The 27,540-nt window shown below is 45.0% G+C and overlaps 1 protein-coding gene and 1 pseudogene across 1 annotated transcript in view; one reads left to right on the top strand and one right to left on the bottom strand.

The window, feature by feature from the left end:
• ACTR3 (actin related protein 3) overlaps positions 1–27,540 on the bottom strand; it is a 478,950-nt gene that overhangs the window by 158,064 nt on the left and 293,346 nt on the right. The window lies entirely within an intron of this gene.
• Positions 14,499–14,552, top strand: LOC147732524 (small nucleolar RNA SNORD36; annotated as a pseudogene).

The raw sequence follows: 27,540 nt of genomic DNA on the forward strand, positions 1-27,540 counted from the left end.
AGCGGAGAGATCTGTAGACTGTTGGCAAATGTATAAGGGTCCGCTGAGGGTTTCTTTAGCCCAAAGGATTGGTGTGTGTTTCCAGGCGTCTGGGAAGGTTTCTGAAAGGATGGATGTGTTTAAGATGGGTGAGAGCACAACGTTGATGGCATTAAGTCCTCTGGAGTAGGCGAGTTGGGGGCCAGTTGTGTTAAATTGTATTTGTTTTTGCGAGATATAGAACGCTTTTTTATCTAACATCTTAGGGATTCACTCCGTATCACTCCCGCTTTGATGCTCCTAGGGATGGGGCACTCTGTTTCAAAAGGTTTTAGTATGTATAAACACAGAATGTTGTTATTTGTAGCAATGACTGTGGCCCATTTATGCATTGTGGGGGATTGGTTAGGTCCTAAACCACCAAGGTTTGATGTTTGGAGGGCGAAAATTTATAGATTAGCCAGTTTGGAATCTAGTCTATATTCACTAATTGGGGCTTATAATATGGGACCTTTTTCTTGTTTATATGAATAATTGAGGGTATTACTTAATTATATATAGATGTATGATTTTATAATTAGTATGATTTTCTGAGTATATTAGTTAGTGTATATCATTGGGGTAGTCTGAGGATTGACGTTTTTTGTATATATTAATTCATAACTATTAACTCTGATTTTTTATCATTTTGTAGCCATTGTATGGAGGATATTTATATACTTATTTTCGGATGTATTAACTCTCTTAGGTATTTAATTTTTGTATTTCTGATTCATTGAGTTTTATTTCTATAGTAGTTTATATGAACTGTCATATCATGTGTCTGAAATTGTGGAAATAAAATAAATTTAAAAAAAGAAAACTGACATAACCGATGCATTACATGGTATAGAAAAGAACATCATAACTATAGCAAGTAGAAAGGTACATATTGGAATCACTAGAGTGATTTATTTTTTCCTTATAAGTTATGGAGAACAACCAGTCATCCCTGTGTAGAAAAATGGCCAGTTCTGTGCACAAACATTTGCCAGCTCCTACCTCTATTACTGGATCCAGATTGGAGGCCTGCATTGAGCAATAGAAGCATTTGCAGGTCCCCTATGTGGCCAGCCGAATAGTCAACATTCTGTTTAGTGTTGCCACTTTAGATGAATAATGTAAGCAGTGTGTCTGGATGGAGCTGTCTCAAGGGAGGCATGGCAAAGTGTTGAACAGCATTTGAGCATTCAGAAGACAAAGCATTTGTTTACCAGCTTTGCTGAAATTACAAAAAGACTTGGTGTTTTTAAATGATTACAACATTTTAAATCGTCCAATGACGGCTGTTAGAAAATTGGGTTCTGTTGCAGTACACCCCCCATTTTTTCCAGGTATCTGGTGCAACTTTGACTAAGTGTGCTAGATTCCTGATAATCAGGTCCCCAGAACCAGTGTCCGTACCTTATTTGGCAACACTTCAGCTACCCCTGTAAGTCACTAGTAAATGGTACCCCGGGCATTGGGGTTGAAGAGGGTACCCTAGGGTGCAGCACCTAGGGACCCCTCACTCGGATCATGAAAACTGCCACTGCATGCCTGGGTGAAGAGGAAAACGGCACTTGACATGGTACTACCCTGCCCTGAGTGCAATGCCAAATATCACTGCCTCAGGAATAGGTAACTCACCCCTCTAGCAGGCCCAGGTGTGGGCATATCTGCATGAGCAGATAAGCCACTACAATATTTAGGTCCATTTCTGAATATTGTAAGTGCCAGGAAAGCTCTAAAGAATACATGGGCTGAAAACTCAACTAGTTCCGCAGCAGCATGATGGCTCTCTTAACACAGGAGTGTTTGGTACCAAACTTCCCTTCTCCAAAGCACTCTGATGCCAGTGTGGGATTTATTGAAACATGTACTCTGAGGTGCCTCCTGAAAATCTACCAACCCTGGTGTGGTCACAGGCTGGCCTTAGGCAGCCTGCCATCATCAGATATTTTTCTGGACCCCTGGGTCGAGAACCCTGACTATCTGGGACCAGAAACAAAGAACATCCTGGGTGGAGGTGTCGCACCTCTTCCCACAGGATGGCCACAGTGCTCAAGAGGGAAGCTTCAAAGGTCTGCAGCCTTCGCTGTAGGCAGCAGATGGCAGCCCCAGGTTTAGAACCCCACCTTGGAGGGGGGGGGGGGGGGGGCTGGACTGACTGGACAAACAAGGAAGATAGGAAGTGTGCCAACTCCACTCTTAAGGTGTAAGAAGCGAGGTGAAGCACATCTTTCAGTCCCTGCCATCCTGAAGCTGAGGGGGACGGACACTCCAATCAGGGCTAGGACTGTGCTCACTCCCACAATAGGGTAGCATAACTGAGAGGGGAGTCATCCGAGGTAAGGTGCCCACTGGCCCTTTTGCTCACTTAAAACACCCCTAAATCTAGTATTTAGATTGCTTACCCAGACCCTTAAACTAGTTCCTGCCGACCTTGGATGACAAAGGCGCAGTGCAGAGCAAACTGATGATGCCCACTGATTTGACCTCAGTGCTAGCTGCAGCTTCAAAGACCCTGCAAAGAGATCAACGCCTGTCATGCAGCCAGCGACCTCCACAACCCCTGGGAGTATTACCTGCCTTTGAAAAAAGACCAGAACTCCAGAGGACAGCAGCTCTGTCCACATAGGGCTATGAGGCCCTCCAGATCCACAATCCGGGACCACTCTGCACCTGATGCATCTGACCTGAGTCCAGGTGGCAGACGAACACAGAAATGGTTGCCTGCAGATCCAGAAAAGGCCCCCGCGATACAGAGTCCCACTCCAGTGTTGGCTGACACCTCCTGGACTCCACGACTATGCCTGCAGTGTGAATCCAGAGGCTCCCCCAGACCACGACTGGCTCTGGTAAGAAAAAACAGATGTCGAAGGACACCCCTGTACCCGAAGCCCCTGGGCCTTGAGGTGCTCGACTGACTGAGTCCCTGTGACCTACCGCATCCCAACGTAACTCTGCTGTCACTGGTGTCCTTCGTGCAGCCTCCGGTTCAACGACTGCATCCTGTCTTCTAAACCAAGCACTCCCATTCACACTGGCATTGCGCACATGACAGTGTTTGCATCCTGTTGCCCGGGTGCCGCTGGTGGTGTATGTTTCGTGCTGCCTTCTGCCACAGTGCTTGCCCAAACCTGCAAAGCTTGAACCCTGCAACAGCTTTACTTGCCTGCAAGCAGCGTGTCTTCAAGCACCCCCAGTTTCCATTGGGTAACATTGGGCCCGATCTCCAGATTTGACCTCTGCACCCAGCCGCCCATGTGCCGCTGGTGGTTTAGTGGTTGTTCTAACCTGAATCTCTCCCTCTGCTGACCCTGCAACCCAAAGACTGGATTTTTAAGTTGCTTACTTACCTGTAAAAATGCATTATTGTTTTGCTCCATACATTAACATTGCAAAGACTGAAGAAAACAAGTTACTTACCTGTAACTTCAGTTATCCAGTATTGGTATCTTTCATAGATTCACATGCCTGAATCATTCCCCGTCGTCAAGGCGGGAGTCCCACGGTAAATAAAAAAGCAGTGCCAAAAGCACTTTGTAGTAGTAGGCCCTAGAAAAGGCCTGAGGCCTAGATTATAGTAGCCTATCTACATCATTATGCTAAAAAGACCAAAGTCTTTGCTCCAACCAATCAGCTTACAGCACCCTCTAGAACCTTACCTGCAGAGCCAGCTCTCCTCAGATTTTCGTAGCACAAGTGGGAACAAGTATCCCGAACTTAGAGAACTGACTCTCCGGGGAGGAGGGTGGGTGAATGTGAATCTATAAAACATACCAATACTGGATAACTGAAGTTATAGGTAAGTAACTTGTTTTCTTATCCAGTATTGGGGTATCTTTCATAGATTCACATGCCTGAATCAGAATAGCAAGCAGTAAGCCAGGCAGTCGGTTGCGGATGGTGGGAGACTTATTGTAGTGCACCCCCATGAATGTATAGTTAACCAACAATAGCCTAAAGATTGATCTATTAATAAATCATGTTCAGATTCAACATAGAAATCGTGCAATCTCCTTCTGGACAGGAACTTTAAGCATCATAAAAACACACAATATGTTAACATATGTCTGCATACTATAAGCAATCTATTGAATTGTATGTACATTATATGAAATAAGCCAACATTAGTACCTGAATATACTTCTTATGGAAACAGGTGACGTAAAACAGCTTGGCCCACTGCCGCATCATCCTGATTTGCTGCTTGCAGGCGGTAGTGTCTTGTAAACGTATGGACATTCTTACATGTCGCAGCACGGCAAATGTTCTCAAGCGTCACTCCTGCAAACAAAGCTGCAGACGCTGCCACAGCTCTTGTGGAATGAGATCTAACAGACCTTGCCAATGGTCGATTAGCCTTGACGTGACAGAACTGAATAGCGGATGCTATCCATCTTGAAATTGTGGTTTTAATGACCGCTTTTCCCAATGTAGTCTGGCCATAAGCTACAAACAGTTGATCTGACTTTCTCAAAGTCTTGGTTCTCTGGAGACAGAACTTTAAGCATCGTTTGATGTCTAAAGAATGCAATGTTCTTTCAGCCGGTGTTGAAGGATTTGGAAAGAAAACTTTCAGCTTGACAGGTTCATTTAGATGAAACTGGGAAGGCACTTTTGGTATGAATGTTGGATTCGTCCGCAAAGTGACATGGTCCTGGGAGAAATGCAAAAAGGGCTCCTTTATAGTGAAGGCTTGAATTTCTCCCACTCTTCTGGCGGAAGTTAGCGCTAATAACAAAGCAACCTTCCATGTCGAGAACTTTAGGTCAGCTCTATGGATGGGCTCGAACGGGTGCTTTATCAGCTGTGAGAGAACAGTGTTGAGCTCCCATTCCGGTGGTGGAGGCTTTACTGGAGGATAAGCCCGGAAAAGACCCCTTATAAATTGTTTGATTAGCGATGAAGAGCAGAGCGATTGAGTGTTAGCCATCTTTCTGTACCTGGATAAGGCCGCTAAGTGGACCTTTATTGACGAAAAAGAAACACCAGATTGTGCCAAATGCAATAAATAGGGTAGTATTTTCTCTGCTGGAGCCTCTATAGGGTGTAAAGCACTAGAGATGCACCATGCGCAGAAACACTTCCACTTGAGACTATAAGTTTTTAATGTACTTTGGGCTCTTGCTTTCTTTAGAATGTCTCGGCAGTCCTGAGGAATTTGGAGATGTTCGAATTCTAAGAAGTTAGGAGCCATGCGTGCAATTTCAGCGATTGAGGGTCTGGGTGAAGTACCTGACCCTTGTTGCGTGACAGTAGTTTTGGGGTTACCAACAGTCTGATCGGTGGTTCCTGAGAAAGTAGCACGAGTTCCTGAAACCAATACTGGCGAGGCCACTTGGGAGCAATTAGGAGAAGGCGACAACTCTCCAACTTCATCTTGCGTACCACTCGTGGAATCAAAGGGATCGGAGGAAAAGCGTAAGCATAAATCTTTGACCATCGCATGGACAGGGCATTCCCCCTTGATCCCTGTTGAGGGTACCTGCTGGCGTAGTACCGGCATTTCTTGTTCTGTTGGGTTGCAAATAAATCCAACCTCGGCTTGCCCCATTCCTGAAATACCTTGTTCAACTGGTTGTTGTTCAGTTCCAACTCGTGGCAATCTGACAAGGACCTGCTCAGTTTGTCTGCTAAGGTGTTGTAGAGACCTCTGACGTGTTCCGCCTTGAGAGTTATGTTGTGAATTGTTAACCATTGCCATAACTCTTGGGCTTCTCTGGATAATGTTGCTGATCTCGTTCCCCCTTGCTTGTTTATATAAAACATGCTTGTAGTGTTGTCCGTTCTGACCAGGACCAAGGATCCTGCTATCACTTGAAGCGACAAAAAAATGGCTTTCAACTCTAGACTGTTGATGTGGCATTTTCTGTGCTGTTGAGACCATTTTCCTTGCACCTGGAAGTCCTGGAGATGACCTCCCCAGCCCTTCATGGACACATCAGTCGTCAGAATGAAATCCGGAGGAGTCTGCAAGAATGAGAGCCCTTGTTCCAGATTGCTGAGCTGAGACCACCATTGAAGAGCATGCACCATCCTGTTGGTGACTGTGATGGTGTCCTCGAAAGAGCCTGTCGCTTGATGCCATTGACGATGTAGCTCTTCCTGTAAAGGCCGTATCTTGAGACGCGCCAATGGAATGAGGTTGATGGCCGAAGAGCACATTCCCAGAAGTGATGCAAATAGGCGAACTGAAAGTGACCTTTTTCTTGACAGTTTTATGGCCAAAGCCTGTAGTCGGAGTTGTCTCTCTCGAGACAAGAATGCCTTGCATTGTATCGTGTCCAGACAAGCTCCTAGGAACAGCAGGTTTTGTTTCGGAACCAATTGAGATTTGCTACTGATGATTGTGAGGCCTAGCGATTGGAGGAGATTGCGGCATATTGTAATGTTGGACTTTACTGTGTTCTTTGATGGACCCTTGACTAACCAGTCATCCAAATACGGGAAGACCTGTACTTCTGCTGCCAGAGTAGTTGCTGCCACTGGAGCCAGGCACTTCGTAAAAATCCTGGGGGCCGACTTGAGGCCAAATGGGAGAACTTTGAACTGAGAATGGGCGCCAGCAACAGTGAAACTGAGGTACTTTCGATGTTTTGGGTGAATCGAGATGTGGAAGTACGGATCTTCCACGTCCAAGGAAGCCACGTAATCTCCCTCGTTGAGGCAACTGAGAATGTCCGAGAGGGTGACCATTCGAAATCCCTGCTTCTTGAGATATCTGTTCAAATTGCGCAGGTCTAGGACCGGTCGCCATTCCCCCGATTTCTTTTTTAGGAGGAAAAAACGGGAATAGAAACCTGCCCCTCTCTGATGGTTTGGAACCTTCTCTACTGCGTTCTTCAGAAGCATAGCTTGAACTTCCTTGATCAATCAGTGAAGACGAGGGGGACCCCTGGGCAGAGTTGTTGGCGGTTTGGTGATGAACTCTAGGGTGTGACCATGCTGGACTAAGTCTAACACCCACCGATCCGTAATGTGATGCCATTGCTGTTGGAAGGCAGATATCTTCGCGCCCACGGGAAGGTAGGGGACTGAAGGCGGTGCCCAATTGACCTCACTGTTTGTTATTGTCTCGTCCTTGATTGTTTGTGCGCCTTCTTCCTCCTTGGCGAGAGAAAGCAGCCGATCCAGATTGTCGATACGAGGACTGATAATTCTGGCGGTATTGCTGCTGATATTGCCTGCCTTGCTGGTAATTTCCTCTGGACGAATAACAGCGTCCTCTTGCTCCTCTGAACGATCCACTTTTATACTGCAATGACCCTAGCGACTTTGCAGTATCTGTATTAATGGCTTGGAGAGCCTCATCGACATGTTTCCCAAAGAGGGACTCTCCGTCATATGCCATGTCCAGTACTTTCAATTGAACTTCTGGACGAAAGGTAGTGGCTTTCAACCACCCTTGACCCCTCAGGACAGCTGCTCCTGCTAACTGTCTGAAATTTGTGTTCGCAATATCTAGTGCGCACTCGATGGATTCCTCCGCTGCGCACTCTCCTTCCATTAGAATTTTTCGGGCTTCCTGTCTCTTGTCCTCTGGTATAAGCTCTATGAAACCAGCCATTTCGGACCACATTTGGCGATCATAGCGCCCAATAATCGCCAAAGAATTTGCCGCTCTGATGGATGCTGCAGCCATGGTGGAAAACTTTTTCTTAATAAGGTCTAAGCGTCGGCCCTCTTTATCAGGTGGAGTAGAGATAGGGGTAGCTGGGTTCTTCGACCTTTGTTGTGCCGCCTGAGAGATTACTGAATCCGGGCGTGGATGACCAATAAGGCATGCCGGACTAGTGAGCGGAGCACAGTACTTATTTTCAATTCTTGGCAACAAAGCAGGCACAGATGCAGGGTTTTTCATTATCTTTATGCCTTCCTTCCAAATATAGTCAATGATAGGAATGGCTCTAGACACCTTCCTTGTTTCCTCTTTAAAATCATGGAGAAAACACTCAGTTTGTTCCACTGTCACCGGGAGCTTAAATCTGTTTGATGCTCTCTGCATCAGGTTGTGAAACCCACCTACATCTTCAGGCGGTGAATTTGAAGGCTGAGGAGTCGGAGGGGATGTCATGGGGATAACATATTCATTAAGAAAACAAGGGGCGGTTGGGCACAGGCTTGTGTTCAATGTTTGTACAGGTGTAGCGTGCCACGGAGGTATCACCTAGTCGAACATTAGGTGTGACTGTATATAAAACAAGAAGCATTCCCTTAAGTTTGGGAATGACCCTCTAGGCGCTGCTGATTTGGATCGACTCCGAGATCTTTACTTAATTTTCCATCATATAACTTCTAAGAATAATCAGTTCATCAAATTCTTATCATCATTTGATTTATTCACTCATATTTCCAATGTTACAATTCACATCGTGAAGCATGTTAAATCATACATCCATATGCAAGTATAAAGTTTTCCCAATGCATCTCGTACCTATAATAGGTACTTCGTCAGGGGAATCTGTAAAGATAATGGATATAAATGAGGGTCCATCATTCTCTCTAATTAATTACATTCAATTAATTATACTGCCTTCTAACATGATAGTAACACAAAATTGACCGATGTTACATACAAGTCATACTCCAGATTGACTGATGCTAAATCAAAATCATAATCAACACAACCTCTTTAAACTCGCAATAACTGTGCTGTTGTGACTAATCACGTAAACTTAGTACGCCTACATCATTGAAACACAGACCGTGTTTGAGGCGAACCTGAAGTACGAGTTACCTGTTGCCCCGAAAAATACAGCTTTTAACTTTCCCATGAACATGTAACGATATCATAGTTTAACCCCAAGTCGTAACCCGTCCCTTCCCCGGTGTCGAAGTCGTCAACTTACCGCTACGGTATAGTTGCGTGCGTTGTTTTTCGAAAGGTGGTTAACCGCGGGACTAGCCCTTAACTGTTTAAAAAACATAGTGTCCTAAAAAGTGAGGACGGCTTCACTTTCAAAAAAGTTTGAAAGTGAAGTCTGACTAGTGTACAGATAAGTTTGGCCATCTTGGAATAGGATAGTCTACATTCAAAGGACCATGCCGTTCTGTATAAACATATTCATGTTTAACTCAAACTTAATTCATCAAAAAATGTTGACTACAGTAATAGTACATAAACGTTACAAGCTCATATTTAACTCAAACTTGATTCATCAAACAATCATACTATCTAAAGCAATAATACTGTGAAAAAATCATATATACAAATGCATCAATCAATAAATGTGGTTGGAAAAAATATCAGTCTCATTAGTCTTTAAAGATAACATGAGCTGTCCAAGCGTTTATTGAGCCCATATGGCTTTAAAGAATCCAATCTGAAAATCCATTGATTTTCTTTTTGTAGTAGTTTTTTGTTCACATCCTGATTATCAATAGGAGTGATCATCTCAAGTACCAGAAATTTTAGTTACAAAATATTATGTCTTTTTTCATTGAAATGAACTGCAATGGGTGATTTCTCATTCTTGGTTCTGATATTGCTCTTAGGTTCAGACAGACAAATTTTAATCTTCCTTGATGTTTTGCCCACGTATACCAGCCCGCACGGGCATTTGAGGAGATATACAAGATTTTTGCTGTCACAAGTTGCTGTTACTTTGAGACGAATGGGGTTTCCTTGTCGTGGATGATTAATAGTATTTCCCTTGATTATAGCATGACAATTGTTACAATTTAAACATGGTACAGTGCCTTTGAATGAAGTATCGGTTGTGTTTTGGTTTCTTTTCTTGAGCATATCTTGAATGTTTTTACTTCGAGTATAGGCAAATCTAGGCTGATTTTGAAAAATCCCTTTGAAGTCTGGTTCATTGGAAATTATCTGCCAATGCCTGAGAATCGATTGTTTATATGCGTAGCTCTTGGTGGAAAATGTGAAAACTACTACTGCTCTCTTTTCTGATGTTTTGAGGGAACCCCTTAATAGTTCTGCTCGTGTTTTTGTCTCACATTTGATGGTGGCAGACTAATATTTTTGTGGGGTAGCTCCTCTGTTGGAAGCGTTGAATCATGTTACGTATTTGTGTTTTCGATTCTTCTGGTTCAGATACTATTCTCTTGACACAGTATAGTTGGGATAGTGGCAAATTGTTTTTCAACGAGTTCTGGTGGAAGCTGGCATAATGCAGGAGATTATTCCGATCTGTGGATTTTTTATAGAGTGTCGTCTTGATTTTGCCTCCTTCAATTTTTATCAGTACGTCTAAGTATGCTATACTTTTCTGATCAATGATATAGGTAAATTGAATGCGATCATTGATTTTGTTCAGGTCCTCCAATTGTTGTAGTAGTGTCATTTTGGGAGCTGCCCAAAGTACAAAAACGTCATCAATGTATCTATAGAATTTGATTGCATGTCTGATCCAATGTTCACCATTCAAAATGTGATTGTTCTCAAAATTCATCATAAAGATATTCGCGTACAAACATTGAACACAAGCCTGTGCCCAACCGCCCCTTGTTTTCTTAATATATTACAATCTTGTCGTAACACAAAGGATTGGAGCACGGCACTTCAGCTAAAAATGGCAAACTACGATGATATTACTAAGTTGACAGAAGCCAGAGCAGAGACTTTTGCTTACATTACAGATGATGCATCTAAGATTTATGCTTTAATAAATGAGGAATCCACCTCCATCACTAACAAGAAAAGTAAAGAAAGTAATATAAAACAGTTACTTTACCTCACCAAACGTGAGGTGAATCAACGGTTACATGCTAGTACACTCATCCGGTATCACCGGGCACAGAGAACTACGAGTACCACTCAAACCACTGTTATGCAAAAACAATCAAAAGTTTATAGAACGCTGGTATGCTATACTTAACAAGTGTTCGCTTGACTTAATACTGCTAATAATTGAGGAACTTTCCAAAGTGATTGAAGAGCTTAACAAAGAGATTGCAACAACAAAGGAAGAATTACAAAATATGCTGGATGAAGAAGATTGGTCACAAACCATTAAGGATATCAACTTACAACTTGAAAAATATACGGAGGAAATAAACGCAAAGTCAGGAAATATAAAAGCGATACTATAGACTATAAATTGGGGGAGGTATACTCCTGGGCTGAGGTATATGCCAGGAGACGTCGAAACAAACCACAAACTAATACCACAGAGACAGAATCGTCATCATCTGAAGGTGAAAACAGACCTATACAACAGAGAGTCTCAATTACGAGATAATGTTCAACCCAATGCTCGGGTCTCTTTTTTTAGAAGGTAAGTCAGATGCTGGAGACCCAGGAGGGGCAAAAGAAAGAGGACAACAAATACAGACTCCAAAAGTCCCAGTACAACAGAGCAGAACCAATAGAAGGAAGAAATAAACAAAAATCTTGTAATCAATATTTCTACACACCAACTGTCCAACAGTGAAATAAAAGTATTAAAAAAAGGGACATCTTTTGTCCCAACAGATGACACAGACAAATTGGAGTTGAACGTTAGTCCGTATAAATTCATGCGAAACTTAAGATTGAGACATTTTTTTGAAGTAGTGATTGACTCTGATGAAACTAAAACACCGAATCCTCAACTCAAACATTTACGACCCAAAAGCAATTTAAGCCCCAATGAGTCATAAATCTCTAGATACCTTTGAGACACTCATCTTGAATGACATCAACAAGATGAACTTCAAACGACATACCAAATTCCGGAATCTATCTAAGAATGAATCTAACATCTTGAAACATTTATCCAACAATCCAGCAATTACAATCCAAAAAAGCCGACAAAGGAGGGGCTTTAGTAATAATGGATACTGACTTCTATACATCACAAGTTAACAACCATGTCAACGACATGGATACCTATGCTCCTTTGGATATGGATCCCACAGCGAAATTTCAGGCGCACCTAATGACTATCTTACAAAAAGCTCATGATGGTATAATAACAGAAAACCAAAAACGTTCTGAATAAAATGTTTCCGAGCATCCCATCCATTCAAATGCTTCCGAAAATACATAAGGATTTACAACAACCTCCATTTCGTCCTATTGTAAACACCAGAGGTAGCATACACGAACCAGTTGGCAAATTTCCGGATGTACATTTGAAAGACTTTGTAACTGAAGCTATCACATATATCAAAGATACAACCGACTTTCTAGTAAAACTGACTCAAATCAACATTCCAAAAGATCAAGAAATCTGGCTATGTACTATAGATGTCCAGGCGTTATATAAGTCGATCCCGCACAACCTAGCGATTAAAGCAATAGAATCGACTCTACTCAATTCCACTCTGGACCAAAAGTTTCAAGTCTTTTTACTGGAACTGTTACACTTCACACTTTATCAGAGCTATTTCAAATGGCAAGAAAGACACTTTTTACAACTCACTGGAACTAGCATGGGCAATTGTGCAGCTCCATGCTACGCGAATATCTTTATGATGAATTTTGTGAAGAATCACATTTTGAATGGTGAACATTGGATCAGACATGCAATCAAATTCTATAGATACATTGATGACATTTTTGTACTTTGGCCAGGTCCCAAAATGACACTACTACAACAATTGGAGGACCTGAACAAAATCAATGATCGCATACAATTTACCTATATCATTGATCAGAAAAGTATAGCATACTTAGACGTACTGATAAAAATTGAAGGAGGCAAAATCAAGACGACACTCTATAAAAAATCCACAGATCGAAATAATCTCCTGCATTATGCCAGCTTCCATCAGAACTCGTTGAAAAACAATTTGCCACTATCCCAACTATACCGCGTCAAGAGAATAGTATCTGAACCAGAAGAATTGAAAACACAAATACGTAACATGATTCAACGCTTCCAAGAGAGGAGCTACCCCACAAAAATATTAGAGTCTGCCACCATCAAATGTGAGACAAAAACACGAGCTGAACTATTAAGGGGTTCCCTCAAAACATCAGAAAAGAGAGCAGTAGTAGTTTCCACATTTTCCACCAAGAGCTACGCATATAAACAATCGATTCTCAGACATTGGCAGATAATTTCCAATGAACCAGACTTCAAAGGGATTTTTCAAAATCAGCCTAGATTTGCCTATACTCGAAGTAAAAACATTCAAGATATGCTCAAGAAAAGAATCCAAAACACAACCGATACTTCATTCAAAGGCACTGTACCATGTTTAAATTGTAACAATTGTCATGCTATAATCAAGGGAAATACTATTAATCATCCACGACAAGGAAACCCCATTCGTCTCAAAGTAACAGCAACTTGTGACAGCAAAAATCTTGTATATCTCCTCAAATGCCCGTGCGGGCTGGTATACGTGGGCAAAACATCAAGGAAGATTAAGTTTGTCTGTCTGAACATAAGAGCAATATCAGAACCAAGAATGAGAAATCACCCATTGCAGTTCATTTCAATGAAAAAAGACATAATATTTCGTAACTAAAATTTCTGGTACTTGAGATGATCACTCCTATTGATAATCAGGATGTGAACAAAAAACTACTACAAAAAGAAAATCAATGGATTTTCAGATTGGATTCTTTAAAGCCATATGGGCTCAATGAACGCTTGGACCTCTCGTTTATTTTTTAAAGACTAATGAGACTGATATTTTTTCCAACCACATTTATTGATTGATGCATTTGTATATATGATTTTTTCACAGTATTATTGCTTTAGATAGTATGATTGTTTGATTAATCAAGTTTGAGTTAAATATGAGCTTGTAACGTTTATGTACTATTACTGTAGTCAACATTTTTTGATGAATTAAGTTTGAGTTAAACATGAATATGTTTATACAGAACGGCATGGTCCTTTGAAAGTAGACTATCCTATTCCAAGATGGCCGAACTTATCTGTACACTAGTCAGACTTCACTTTCAAACTTTTTTGAAAGTGAAGCCGTCCTCACTTTTTAGGACACTGTTTTTTAAACAGTTCAGGGCTAGTCCCGCGGTTAACCACCTTTCGAGATAAAACGCACGCAACTATACCGTAGCGGTAAGTTGACGACTTCGACACCGGGGAAGGGACGGGTTACGACTCAGGGTTAAACTATGATATCGTTACATGTTCATGGGAAAGTTAAAAGCTGTATTTTTCGGGGCAACAGGTAACTCGTACTTCAGGTTTGCATCAAACACGGTCTGTGTTTCAATGATGTAGGCGTACTAAGTTTACGTGATTAGTCACAACAGCACAGTTATTGCGAGTTTAAAGAGGTTGTGTTGATTATGATTTTGATTTAGCATCAGTCAATCTGGAGTATGACTTGTATGTAACATCGGTCAATTTTGTGTTACTATCATGTTAGAAGGCAGTATAATTAATTGAATGTAATTAATCAGAGAGAATGATGGACCCTCATTTATATCCATTATATTTACAGATTGCCCTGACGAAGTACCTATTATAGGTACGAAATGCATTGGGAAAACGTTATACTTGCATATGGATGTATGATTTAACATGCTTCACGATGTGAATTGCAACATTGTAAATATGAGTAAATAAATCAAATGATGATAAGAATTTGATTAACTGATTATTCTTTGAAGTTATATGATGGAAAATTAAGTAAAGATCGCTGAGTCGATCCAAATCAGCAGCGCCCAGAGGGTCGTTCCCAAACTTAAGGGAACGCTTCTTGTTTGATAACGTATTCATCCCATGGGTCTGATGAAGGTACGTTAGGCAACTCTCAGTCTTCTACTTCCTCTTCTGATGACGTGTCCGGAGTTTGCGGAGGCAATACCGGTGGCGGGGTTTCCACAACTGGAGAAAGCTGTGGATTTTGAGGCGGAGGAACAGTAGTACTAGGTTGAGGCATTTGTGGCGGAAAACGTTGCTTATAATCCGCCAGCATAGCCTGTAAGTCTTGTATCAAAGTAGGCGGTAATTGAGTGACTTCTGAGACCCTAGGCCGTCTCTGATGTTCCAATGCATGAGGCGCTATGAGATCCTCCTGGTAGTAGTGCTCAGTTTAAGATTCGTCTTCATCATCATCCTGACACCTGATGAGGTTAGATGGATGACGCGCCACACCAAAAGCACCTTCATTTTCATCGTCCTTAAAATCATCCTCTTCATCATCGGCGTAAGATTCTAGAAGATGAGAGGGCATAAGTGGCGATATATATGAACCTTGTTGCCTCTTGTAAGACACGAGTTGAAAGTTCTTTGTTGAAATTGGCGTACAAAAAGCCTGATTCCCAGCAATAGGCTTCAGCAAAGCTGATTCCATCAGTTTTGATGACACCGGTGACAAAGGTGCATCCACCTACTGAAAAGATGCCGTCGTCGACGGGTTTATCGTCGACGAGGTCGACGACGAAGGCATCGTCGTCGATGGATTAGACGTCTATGGAGCCACCGTCGACTGGACAGTCGTCGGTCGTCGACGGGATCATCGTCGACGGAGTAACTGAAGACAGGCACGTCGTCTACGGGGCAGCCGTCGATGCTTTCTTAGTCGACGAGACAGTCGTCGACGGCGGCGGCGATGACTTCTTCGACGGGCTCTTTTTAGACGACAAAGGCTTCGTTGACGATCTCTTCGTCGACGAGTCGTCTACGAGAGTTTTTTGCCATAATACAAATCTTTGTAGACAAAATAGGTGTAGTAATAGATGCAGTGGATATCATATCCATAGAAGAAGAAGTTGAAGTAGAAACAGTAGTTACTGGTGAGGAGACAGTAGAACTCTTACTCAGTTTTTTTTGAAGGATCGTTGGTGGCTGAGGCTCCAGAGACAGAATGTTGGGATCTCTGAAGAGCCTAAAGTGGAGTGGGAGGTTTTAGCATGCTTTCTCCTCACTTGTCTTATCCTCTTGAGACCTCGCCCTCTTGCTAGAGGTAGAAGCTCTATCATCATCATCCGTGGAAGAGGATTTAAGCCACAAAAGGACTCTGGCCTCCCTATCCCTTAAGGTCTTAGAAGAGAAGGTACGGCAGATCTTACAGTTTTTTGCCTCATGTTTGGGATAAAGGCAATAAATGCAGTCCTTATGTTGTTAGTCCACATGGACCCTCTTCTCGCAGGTTCTGCAAGGTCTAAATAAGGCCTTCTTGTCAGACATCTTGAAGCTCTGAAGAAAAAACTGAGTCAAGACTCAGGGAGACTCCCTTCCACACGACGTGCGGTGAAAATCTGAGGAGAGCTGGCTCTGCAGGGAAGGTTCTAGAGGGTGCTGTAAGCTGATTGGTTGGAGCAAAGACTTTGGTCTTTTTAGCATGATGATGTAGATAGGCTACTATAATCTAGGCCTCAGGCCTTTTCTAGGGCCTACTACTACAAAGTGCTTTTGGCACTGCTTTTTTATTTACCGTGGGACTCCCGCCTTGACGACGGGGAATGATTCAGGCATGTGAATCTATGAAGGATACCCGAATACTGGATAAAATTGCATTGTGTCCACTTTTGAAACTTAAAAGTATTTTTATTTTAAAACGTGCTTACGTTTTTGTGAGGATCTTGGTCTGAAAATAAATCCTGAGCAAAGTTTAGTTTTATAAAATTGGTGTTGATCTCCTTTTTGAGTTTGTTGTCATTTATTAGGCATTGTGTGTACAACAAATGTCTTACACGCCTTTGTTTTAGGCCTAAGGCTGCTCGCCCGCAGTACTACAAATAGAGAATGCAAATGCTACTTACCAGTATGCATCTGTTCTTGGCATGTAGGGCTGCTGACATTCATATCTGTGCATAGATCGCCGCCTAGTGTTGGGTCCGGATGATTGCACATTGTTGTCCTGGAAGAGTCTTCGAAGTATCACGAGATAGGTGGCTCCTCCCCTGGACTACAGTGCGCATGGGCATCGCCTCCATCCCCAGATTGTTTTTAGCCATTGGCAGAGATGGAGTGAAGTATGTGAGTGATGCCCATGCTAAGAGCATATAATATATGTAAATGAATACTGCAGCTGCTACAGGCGCCGGGGAGGAGGGTGGGCGATATGAATGTCAGCAGCCCTACATGCCAAGAACAGATGCATACTGGTAAGTAGCATTTGCAGTTCGAGGCATGTGGGCTGCTGAATTCATATCTGTGCATAGAATACATAGCAGTCCCTCCATTAGCGGCGGCCGCCCGTGCCAGCTGCAGCAGTTTGAAAAAGTGTTTTGAGAACAGCCTGTCCAACAGCTGCCTGCTGTTTAGAGTGCACGTCTACACAGTAATGTTTAGTGAAAGTATGTGTGGTAGACCATGTGGCTGCTCTACATATGTCCTCTAAGGGAATGTTACCTAGGAAAGCCATAGAGGCCCCCAACTTTCTGGTGGAGTGGGCTCTTGGTGGAATTGTGAGAGTGCGTTTAGCTTTAGCGTAACAGATTTGAATGCATTTCACGATCCACCTAGCGATCCCAGCTTTGGAGATAGCGTTTCCCTTGTGGTGTGAGGCAAATGCAACGAAAAGTTGCTTGGTCTTACGAAAATCTTTTGTCCTGTCAATGTAGTACATCAAGGCTCTTTTAACATCAAGGGTGTGGAGCATCCGCTCCGCCAGTGACTCTGGGTTTTGAAAAAACACTGGCAACTCAATTGTCTGGTTCATGTGGAATTGAGATACAACCTTGGGTAAGAATTTAGGGTTAGTGCGGAGCACCACCCTGTTAGCGTGTACTTGGAAGAAAGGTTCTTGGATGGTGAGCGCCTGCAACTCGCTAACCCTCCGTAGCGATGTAATTGCTACTAAGAAAGCAACCTTCCAAGTCAGAAACTGAAGCTCACAAGAGTGCAGTGGCTCAAAGGGAGGACCCATCAGCCTTGTAAGAACCACATTGAGGTTCCATTCCGGAGATGGTGGTGTCCGTGGTGGAATTACTCTTTTGAGTCCTTCCAGAAAAGCCTTGATAGCAGGGACCTTAAAAAGTGATAGGTGTTGCCTATTCTGGAGGTATGCTGCCATCGCAGACAAGTGAATGCGGATGGAAGAATACGCCAAATTGCATTGGTACAGGTGGAACAGGTAACAAATGATGTTTTCGTGGTTTACACAGTAAATGACAAACCGCTTCCATTTAGCCGCGTAACAAGCTCGAGTAGTGGGCTTCCTTGCCTCCCGAATGATGTCCATGCAATCGGGGGGAAGATTGAGGTAGCCAAACTCTAGGACTTCAGGAGCCAGATCGCCAGGTTGAGCTGTTGCGGATCTGGGTGCTGAATGTCGCCATGGCTCTGCGTCAGAAGGCTGGGAGTGAGATGAAGCCTTTGATGCGGTACCACGGAGAGTTCCAGAAACGTGGTGTACCATGGTTGGCGAGCCCACGTTGGAGCAACCAGGATGAGAGTCATCGAGTGCTGCCTGAGTTTGCGTGCCACCAGCGGTATCAGAGGTGCTGGGGGAAAAGCGTACGCAAATCTGCCTGACCAGTTCATCCACATCGCATTGCCCTGCGATTGCGGGTGTGGGAACCTGGCGGCGAAGCTTTGGCATTTTGCGTTCTCCTTTGTGGCGAACAGGTCTATCTCTGGATGACCCCACTTTTGGAAGTACGGTTGGAGTACTGATGGATGTATCTCCCACTCGTGCATTTGGTGGCTGTGCCTGCTGAGCAGGTCCGCCATCTGGTTGTCTTTGCCCGGGAGATGCTCCGCCATGAGGAAGATGTTCCTCTGAATGGCCCACTTCCACATGCTCTGAGCCAGATGAGACAGCTGCGGAGAGTGTGTGCCCCCCTGTTTCTGAATGTAGTACATGGCCGTCATGTTGTCCGTCCGGATCAACACTACCTTGTTGCACAGATGTACTTTGAATGCCTTCAAGGCCATGAAGATTGCCATCAGTTCCAAAACGTTGATGTGCATCTTCCTCTGCTGTAGTGTCCATAGTCCCTGCACCGTGTAATGGAGTACATGCGCTCCCCATCCCTGGAGAGAAGCGTCCGTTGTCAGGATAATCTGTGGCACAGGCTCCTGGAACGGTCGGCCCTTGCAAAGGTTTTGTGGATTCCACCAATGCAGAGAGTTGTACGCCCGACCGCTCACCAACACTAGGTCTGTCAGTTGCCCATGAGCCTGAGTCCACTGACGTGCCAGGCACTCCTGAAGCGGACGCATATGTAGTCTCGCGTGCGGGACGATGGAGATGCAGGTGGCCATCATGCCTATCAACTGCATGAACACCTTCGCTGGAAGCGAGTGCTGAGGTCTGAATCGTTGGATCAGCGTTTGGATACTGGCGATTCTCACTGAGTTTGGCTGCGCAGTGGCTGCCAGAGTGTTTATTGTCGTGCCCAGATACTGCCGTATATGGGCGGGTTGGAGATGGGATTTTGGATAGTTCAGCGAGAATCCCAGATCGTGCAGGAGATGAATGGTGCGGGACACGTGGTCGGCGCACTGCTGTTCTGACTTTGCCTGAATGAGCCAGTCGTCCAGATAGGGGTAGACGTGGACGTTCTGGCGTCGTAGATGTGCTGCCACAGTCGCCAGACACTTTGTAAAGACTCTTGGCGCTGTGGTGACCCCGAAAGGCAGAACCCTGAATTGGTAGTGCTGGTCTTGAATCGTGAATCTGAGATACTTCCTGTGGGAAGGATGCAGGGGGATATGAAAGTATGCATCCTTGAGATCCAGCGTAGCCAGGAAGTCCCCCTGTTGAAGCAGAGGGAGGACCTGCTGTAACGTGAGCATATGGAAGTGCTCCGATAGAATGTACCAGTTGAGGGGCCTGAGGTCCAGGATGGGCCCGAGGGATCCATCCTTTTTGGGGATCAGAAAGTAAAGAGAGTAAACTCCTGTTCCCCTTTCCGGCAGTGGAACGAGCTCTATTGCCCCTTTTTGCACCATGACTTGAACTTCCTGCTGCAACAAGTGCAAGTGCTCGCCGGACATAGGACGGTTTCTTGGAGGTATGTTTGGTGGAGTGGAAGTAAGTTCTAGACCGTAACCGTACCGGATAAGAGATTTGACCCACCTGTCCGTGGTGATGGATTTCCACGTGGGCAGGAACTGCTGGAGTCTACCCCCGACCGGTGTTGTGTGGTCGGGGAGCAGTGACAAGGCGTCACTGTTTGTTGGTGGAGGAGGACCTGGAGCTGTTGTTTCCACGTCCCCTGCCTTTAACGTTGTTGCCCCTGTAACCACCTCTACCTTTGTTGGTGTATGAGGTTTGGGTGTTGCTCTTATAGTACTGTGTGGATTGCGATGCCTGACCCCTTGAAGTGCCTCTTATTGGAGCGGCGCAAGGAACCACCCCGAAACTGCTGAGACTGGAGGGCCCCCATAGACTTAGCAGTGTCCGTGTCTTTCTTCATTTTTTCAAGTGTCGCATCCACCTCGGGGCCAAACAGGTGGTCAGGATTGACTGTCTGGTTCAAGATGGTTGTCTGTATATCAGGTTTGAAGCCTGATATTCTCAGCCAAGCATGCCTCCTTAGCAACACGCTAGTATTGATTGCCCTGGAGGCGGTATCAGCCACGTCCAGCGCACATTTGATGGAAGCGTTGGTGATCAGCTTCCCCTCCTGAATGAGCATTTCACCTGCCTCCTTGTACTGATCAGGCAAGTGCTGCAGAAGTGTTTCTAGGGTGTCGTAATGTGCCCTATCGTAGCTTGCAAGTAGGGCCTGCGTGTTTGAAATGCGCCAAATATTAGCTGCCTGCGCAGCAATTCGTTTCCCTGAGGCTTCAAATATTTTTGACTCTGTCTGGGGGAGGAGCGTCACCCGTGGTTTGCGAGTTCGCCCGCTTACGTGCGTTGGATACCACCAAAGAGTCCAGCGGCAAGTGTCCCTTGATGTAGGTTGGATCCGAGGGCGCTGCTTTGTATTTTTTGTCAATGCGAGGATTGATGACTCGCGCCTGAGTGGGCTCCCTGAAGACCTCAGGCGCGTGCTTCAGCACTCCCTTAAGCATAGGCAATGTCTTGACTGACTTTTCAGCCACTGAGAAAGTGTCAAACAAAAAATCGACATCCACAGGATCTGAATGTAGGTCGACATCATGATTAGCTGCAGCTCTCTCAATCAACGCGTTGAAGGCTGCAGAGTCCTCTGTTGGAGAAGTCTTTGCCGCAAAAAGCTGCGGTTCATGACCCGACTGGGGGTCCTCAGGGTCGCCTCCGGCAGACCAGGGTTCATGTACCTCCTCTGGATCTGAGTAGGCTGGGTAGTTGTACTCGTCCTCTTCATCTCCGTCACCTTCTCCAGCGTAAGAATGCGTCGGTGAAAGTTCCAAATTACGTGGAGATGCAGGCTCTATAGGGGCAGAAGTACCCGCAGAGTCCTTCTTGTTTTTGAGTGGAATACGATAATGCTCCAACACCGGCTCCGTGGTGATCTTTCTTTTGAGGAGAGAGAGCTTCCCGGTGTTGGCGTCGATAACCACCTCTCGACGCTCCTCATCAGCGAGTGGCTGTAGCCGAGGCTTCGGCCCAACCGATGACGCCTTGGGCGTCGACACCACCTTCAAAGGCACCCCGGCCCCGTGCTTCGGAGCGAAAGCCTTCGGCGTCGTCTTCGGCGGCAGCGTGAAGCGGATAGGCGTTTGCACCTTTGCCGGCTTCGGAGTATGCTTCGGCACCACATCCTTCGGTTCGGGAGTCACGGCGTCCTTCCGAATCCGCTGCAGGGACTCCAGGACCTTTTTTGTTAAGGCCGGTGACGGCTGGACCGGCTCGAGCGATTTCCCCGAGTCCGGTGTTGGGTCGGCGGAAGGCACGGTCTTCGGAGCCGACACATCACCATCCTTGGCCTTGACGGCCGGAGTCGACGCAGCCTGAGCTTCGGCGCCGTCCTGACGCTTCTTTGGAGCCTTTTTCGGGTCCTCGACCAACTTCGGCGCCGACGCGGCCGCGTCGGTCGTCTTAGTCTTCGACACCGGGTTCTTCGGGTCGGCCATCTTGGCGCGGCTCTTGCTGTCGGCCATTTTGAATTTCTTGGACGCTGAGGCCTCTGGGGCCTTTTGTCCCACCAGTGCTACTTTCACTTTCGGTTTCGAAACCGTTGGTGTGGACCCCAATGGTTTCACTTTCGTTTTCTTCAACGGGAGTGGCACATCTGAAATGTCCGTGGCCGGGCCCGTAGGCGAGGCCGTGGGACGAGTAGCGAGGTCTTGGGTAAGGCCCGAAGGCGATCCCTCGACCTGGGCCGTATAGTTGGGGTTGACCCCTTAGTCAGTTTGAGGATGCTCCTCCTCTGAGCTATCCTCCACGGTGGCAATGGCCCCATCGTCGTCCCCTACCTCACCGACGACTTCATCAAATTCCTCGTCTCCCGCGTCGTAGTTTTCTTCCTCCGACGCCGGGCTAGAGTCCGAAACTTGAAAGACATCGTCGTCTCCAACGTCTTTTTCGAAGATGTCGTCTGGCGGGGGCGCTGATAAATGGGCCTGGAGTCTAGCGGCCCGACGAAGCTTGAGAGTCTTCTTACACCGGAACTTCGAGCAGGCCATACACCTGGCCTCATCATGGTCCGGGGACAGACATTTGTTGCACACTGGGTGCACGTCGAGGTGTGAATACTTGGAGGTGCACACTGGGCACTTCTTAAACGGAGTTCGTTCCATGTCTGGAGCGTCGTGTAGGCCCGTCCGCGCCGACAGCACGCGGAAGGGCAGCAAGAGTTCGGAGCTGAAAAGAAGGTAAACCCGAACGAAGAACGATACCGACGCCCAGCCTAAAGACCTTTTGGTCCCAAGTTAGAAAAAGTTAACAACTATCGATTCCGACAGAGGGAACCGAAACACATCCGAACCCAATGGCGGAAAAAAACAATCTGGGGATGGAGGCGATGCCCATGCGCACTGTAGTCCAGGGGAGGAGCCACCTATCTCGTGATACTTCGAAGATTCTTCCAGGACAACAATGTGCAATCATCCGGACCCAACACTAGGCGGCGATCTATGCACAGATATGAATTCAGCAGCCCACATGCCTCGAACCTTAGGGTTTGCATTGAGCCCTGTACACTTCTGGGGGAATCTCTGGACTCTGTGCACGGTATTACCACCAGGTGGTAAACCATATACAGAGCCAGCTTCCTACAAAGGCAGTTTAAATTCTACATGTTCTCTCTGGGTGGGATTACCTTCTGAAATAGTCCCACGGGATCCCACGGAGGTAAGCTTTCAGAGAGCATTACATGTGTGCTTGTCTATCTCGTGTATGGCCTGTGCTGCACCTGCACACTTATATTTATCAAACAGAAAGCAGCACTGAACACAAACTACTTTAGACCACCTGTGTGAGCTTGCCATTAATGGTCTTACATTTTTATCTCCATTATTTCAAGGCGGTTGTATAATACTTACACTGTTCTATAGTTAAGGTTTACTGTGGACTTCATGCAAGTTGGCTTTTCTCCGTAAAATAAAGCTTCCTAAATACCTAGAAAAGGTCAGGCTGTAGTTTTAGTAGCCACGGTCCAGTCTACATCAAGCCTGCAGATCACTTAATCGCATTGATTCATAATGTTTAAACATGTGTCCCGTTTTACATCCAATATTTCAATAAAATTCTGAAGTTTAGACTTGCATTCTGTGCTACAGTTATTACATTTACATTTTTCAATAATACAGATTTAAAATGTTAATCATCCAGAATTCCAGCCAATTTAATAGAGGTGATTTGGTTAGATCTTATTCCATTCTATGTCCTCTTACTTACCATTTTAAATGTAAAAAAAGAAAAACCTAAAGTACTTGACTTTTACTTAAATCACAAAATCGCAGTATGCACAGTTAATAACTGACCGAGCAGCATTCTCACGTATGATAATGTGACAGATCACTTGGGAAACCACTATCCAATAAGCACTGAAAGTTCTTGAGTAACCAAGTTTGATAACATGCTTTCTCTTTGTAATCTGGATTGAAATAAAAAACGGACTATCTAAAACAACTTGAAACTGTCTTGATTATGGATGTAAATCAAGTCAGCATTTTAGTCTCGATCAATAAATATTGGAACTTTGAAGAGTACTTCAGTTATTTCTATCCTCTTATCATTTCCCATCCATTAGAAAAAGGTTTAATTTTTAACATATGCACTAATATTTCTGAATCTGTAATCTTCTGCCGCCTCCCATTAGTCAAATCTTCAGGATATTGACCGTAGCGTAAAATGGACGACGCACACAAAGATGTTATACCTTTGAACCTTTCTAGATCTGGAAGGAGCTGGGCCAGAATCTCTCCATATAAACCAGCTTCATTGTGGGTCTCTCAAACAACACATCATACTATTTAACCATACACCTTGTAAATACATTCACACATCTAACACTACTAACATCATCCACTTACCACTCACGAACACACTCCTACAACAGAATGAAATGCTGCTCCTCAACCCACACTGTGCAGTCACACACTCCAGGCATTGTCGACATCACTCAGAACGACCTTAAAGCACTATCACAGACCTAATTCACACCCTCACCTGCACACATCTTGAATGTTCTCATTGCTGATATTTATAGATTCTAACACAGACAGCACACTCAAAACAGGAGGGGGACTTGCAGTCACAAACAGGACATCCTGGTCCTGTCCTCTTACCAAGGCTACAACTCCAAAGTCTAACAATCTTCTCTCCGATCCTGCCACTTCCCTCTGTCCACCTCCAAAACAGCTTCACTGTGTCTGATCAATAGACCACTTGCAACACACAAGCACTTCCTAGAAGAAACCTTATCACCTCTGTCTCCACCCAACACCCCACCAGACATTCTTCAGAGACAAACCTCTCAGCAACTCCAACACAAACGTACATAAAAAACCTTGTACACACTTCAACACACTAGAAATAAAAACTCAACAACCAAAAGCACCTCAAATATAACACACTGGATCTCATCCTCTTAGCATTCCTGCTGATACCTATAGACCTGGACTGACCATTTGACTACTCCCGTCACAATCATATACTACATCTCGGCATCAAGAACAACCAAAAAGAGGAAAACATAACATAATGCTCCTTCAAAGACATCCATCTCAGGAAAAACAAGACGAATTGCACTGTTAGACCACTCCCAGCCCACCGATTTCAATACGCTCCTCCAAATCTACACTACTACTATAAAAACTCATGTTGAGTACTATGCTGCACTGAAAACCAAATTAACCAAGCCAAAGTCCTCAGCACACTGGTACACTTAGGAGTTTAATGAAAGAACAAGTTGCCTGCCTTTGGTAATACTAGTGGAGAATCTAGCTAGCCTTACTGACCCTCCCCATTCTGTACTTCTCACAAGAGATCCTTTAGGACCTCACTTTGGTACACTAGACAACCCTCCTCCGCTTGGCTCAGTGCTTCTGGAGGGGAAAAACAAACAAGAACTGAGGTCAGCAAAATTACCATCCGCCATACTGAACTGTCAATGTAGTAGTGTTTGGCAAATGTGTGCAATGATGTCCACTTAGCAGATGTTGAGGTCTGGGACTCCTCTAGGCATCGCAGTGGTCGTAGCTGTAGCTCTGGTGGAATGAGCTCCTAAGCACTTAGGTGGCTGTTTCTTGGCCATTGCATAGCAGATCGTAATGCAGAGGATGGTCCATTGAGAGATGGTTCTCTTAAATTGATTTCCCCTTCTTTGCCCCTGCAAATCCAACAAAGGGTATTGTCAATCTAGAATTTGTATGTACAATCAATCTAGAATGATAAATGCTCTTTTTTGATTTCTCCTATTCTTTAGAAAGGTAGGCGGGGTGATGTTCTGCCCAACTTAAAAAGGTGTGACCACCTTTAGCCAAAAGGATGCTTAACCTGCCTGGCAGATGTTATTGCCACAAGAAAGACAGTTTTGAGAGTTAGGCGCTGTAGAGAGCATCTGTGCATCAGCTCAAAAAGAGAGCAAAGGAGGAAGGTGAGAACTAAATTCAGTTCCCAATGAGAGAATGAAATGTGTTGGGGAAAAAATATGCAGCAACAATTTAAGGAATCTAGTCACAATAGGTGACAAACAGGGAAGGATGATCCGGCAGCCACTGAAAGGCGGAAATGGCATATATCCTCTTAACTGAGCCCAGATAGGCCAAGGAAAGGCCAAATACAAGAACTTCAGACAAGGATGAGAAAGAGCATCACACAATTTAGGTGTACACCAAGCCACAGACTTGTCCCAGTCATAATAGTTTGTCAAACACCTGGCTGCCAGAATGACATCAAATACTTTAGAAGGGGTATCAAGCACCCTCAACTGTCGCCACACAATCTCCATGCATGAAGATGAAGAGTGGACAGGTTTGGGTGCAGTTACCTGCCCTGTTTCTGCAACAGAAGTGCCCTGTTTCTGCAACAGAAGATCATCCCAAATGGGCATCCGGACTGGTGGATAGATGCTTATGATCAGGAGTTCGGGATACCATACTCTCCGCAGCCAGTCAAGAGTCACAATGATGAATGGGCTTGGTCGTTCTTGATCTTCTTGAGAACTCTGGACAGTAGGGGTGTTGGCGAAAAAGTGTATCAGAGTCCTCCTCTCCATTTGAGACTAAATGCACCTCAGAGGGAGTGCCGCCTTGGAAATTTCAGTGTGAAGAAGGGCTGACATTGAGTGTTCGCTGCAGTGGCGAGTAGATCTATAAAGGGTCTCCCCACTCTTAGAAGAAACCTTGCATCACCCTCCACATGGAGACACCATTCATGATCTGCAAGACATCGACAGATGAGTTTGTCTGCTCCAGTATTCAGAGAGCCTGCCAAATGTTGAGCCACAAGGAATGAGTCCTGATGTTGTAGCCATGTCCTGAGATGCAGAGCCTCTTTAAATAGGGTTCACGACCTCCACCTCTGCCCTTCTCGTTTCAATACCACATAGCAGTGGTGACGTTGTCCGTGAACACCTGAAGTAGCCTTCTCTTTATGGAAGGAAGAAAGGCTTTCAATGCCAGTCGGATCACTCAGTTCCAAGAGAAGGATGTGGAGGTGGGATTCTGCCGGAGACTCTGATCTCGACCTCTCCCGGGTGGCCACCTCAACCCAGAAGGGAAGCATCTGTCACCACTGTGGGCTCTAGGTGGGGAAGAGAGATCTGCTGCTGATCCAATCATGGAATGTGAGCCATCACTGCAGGTCTTTCGCAGTTCTCGCCAATATCTGGATCAGGTGTGAGAGACTGCCTTGATGCTGTGCCCAATGGGTCTTCAAGTTCTACTGCAGTGGCCGCATATGCCAAGGGTCATGTTCTACCGAGAGAATGCAGGAGGCGATGAGACCCAGCAGCCTCAGAATCATTTTGCAAAATAAATCCAGGATAGAGGATAAAACATTGGGATCATAATCCGAATATCAGTCTCGCTGTTCCAGAGGATAAGCCAGACACTGCTCTGTATCCAGAACAGCTCTGATGGAAAGGAGCATCAGAGTGTGAGTAAGGCGTGACTTTGGCATATTGATAGTGAACCCCAGAAAGCGCAGGAGGTGTGCCGTAGCCTGGAGGTCAGACACGACTGACTGGGGTGGGCTCGCCTGAAACAGCCAATTGTCGAGGTAGAGGGAAGAATGGAACCTCTGACTTATGCAGATGTTCTGAAATCTTCACCATTACCTTGGTGAACAACCAAGGGCATTAGTAATGCCAAAGGGAAGCATACTTTAAGTGATAAT

This window comes from Lissotriton vulgaris, chromosome 2_1 (genome assembly GCF_964263255.1).
Source record: "Lissotriton vulgaris chromosome 2_1, aLisVul1.2, whole genome shotgun sequence".
NCBI classification, from domain to species: domain Eukaryota; kingdom Metazoa; phylum Chordata; class Amphibia; order Caudata; family Salamandridae; genus Lissotriton; species Lissotriton vulgaris.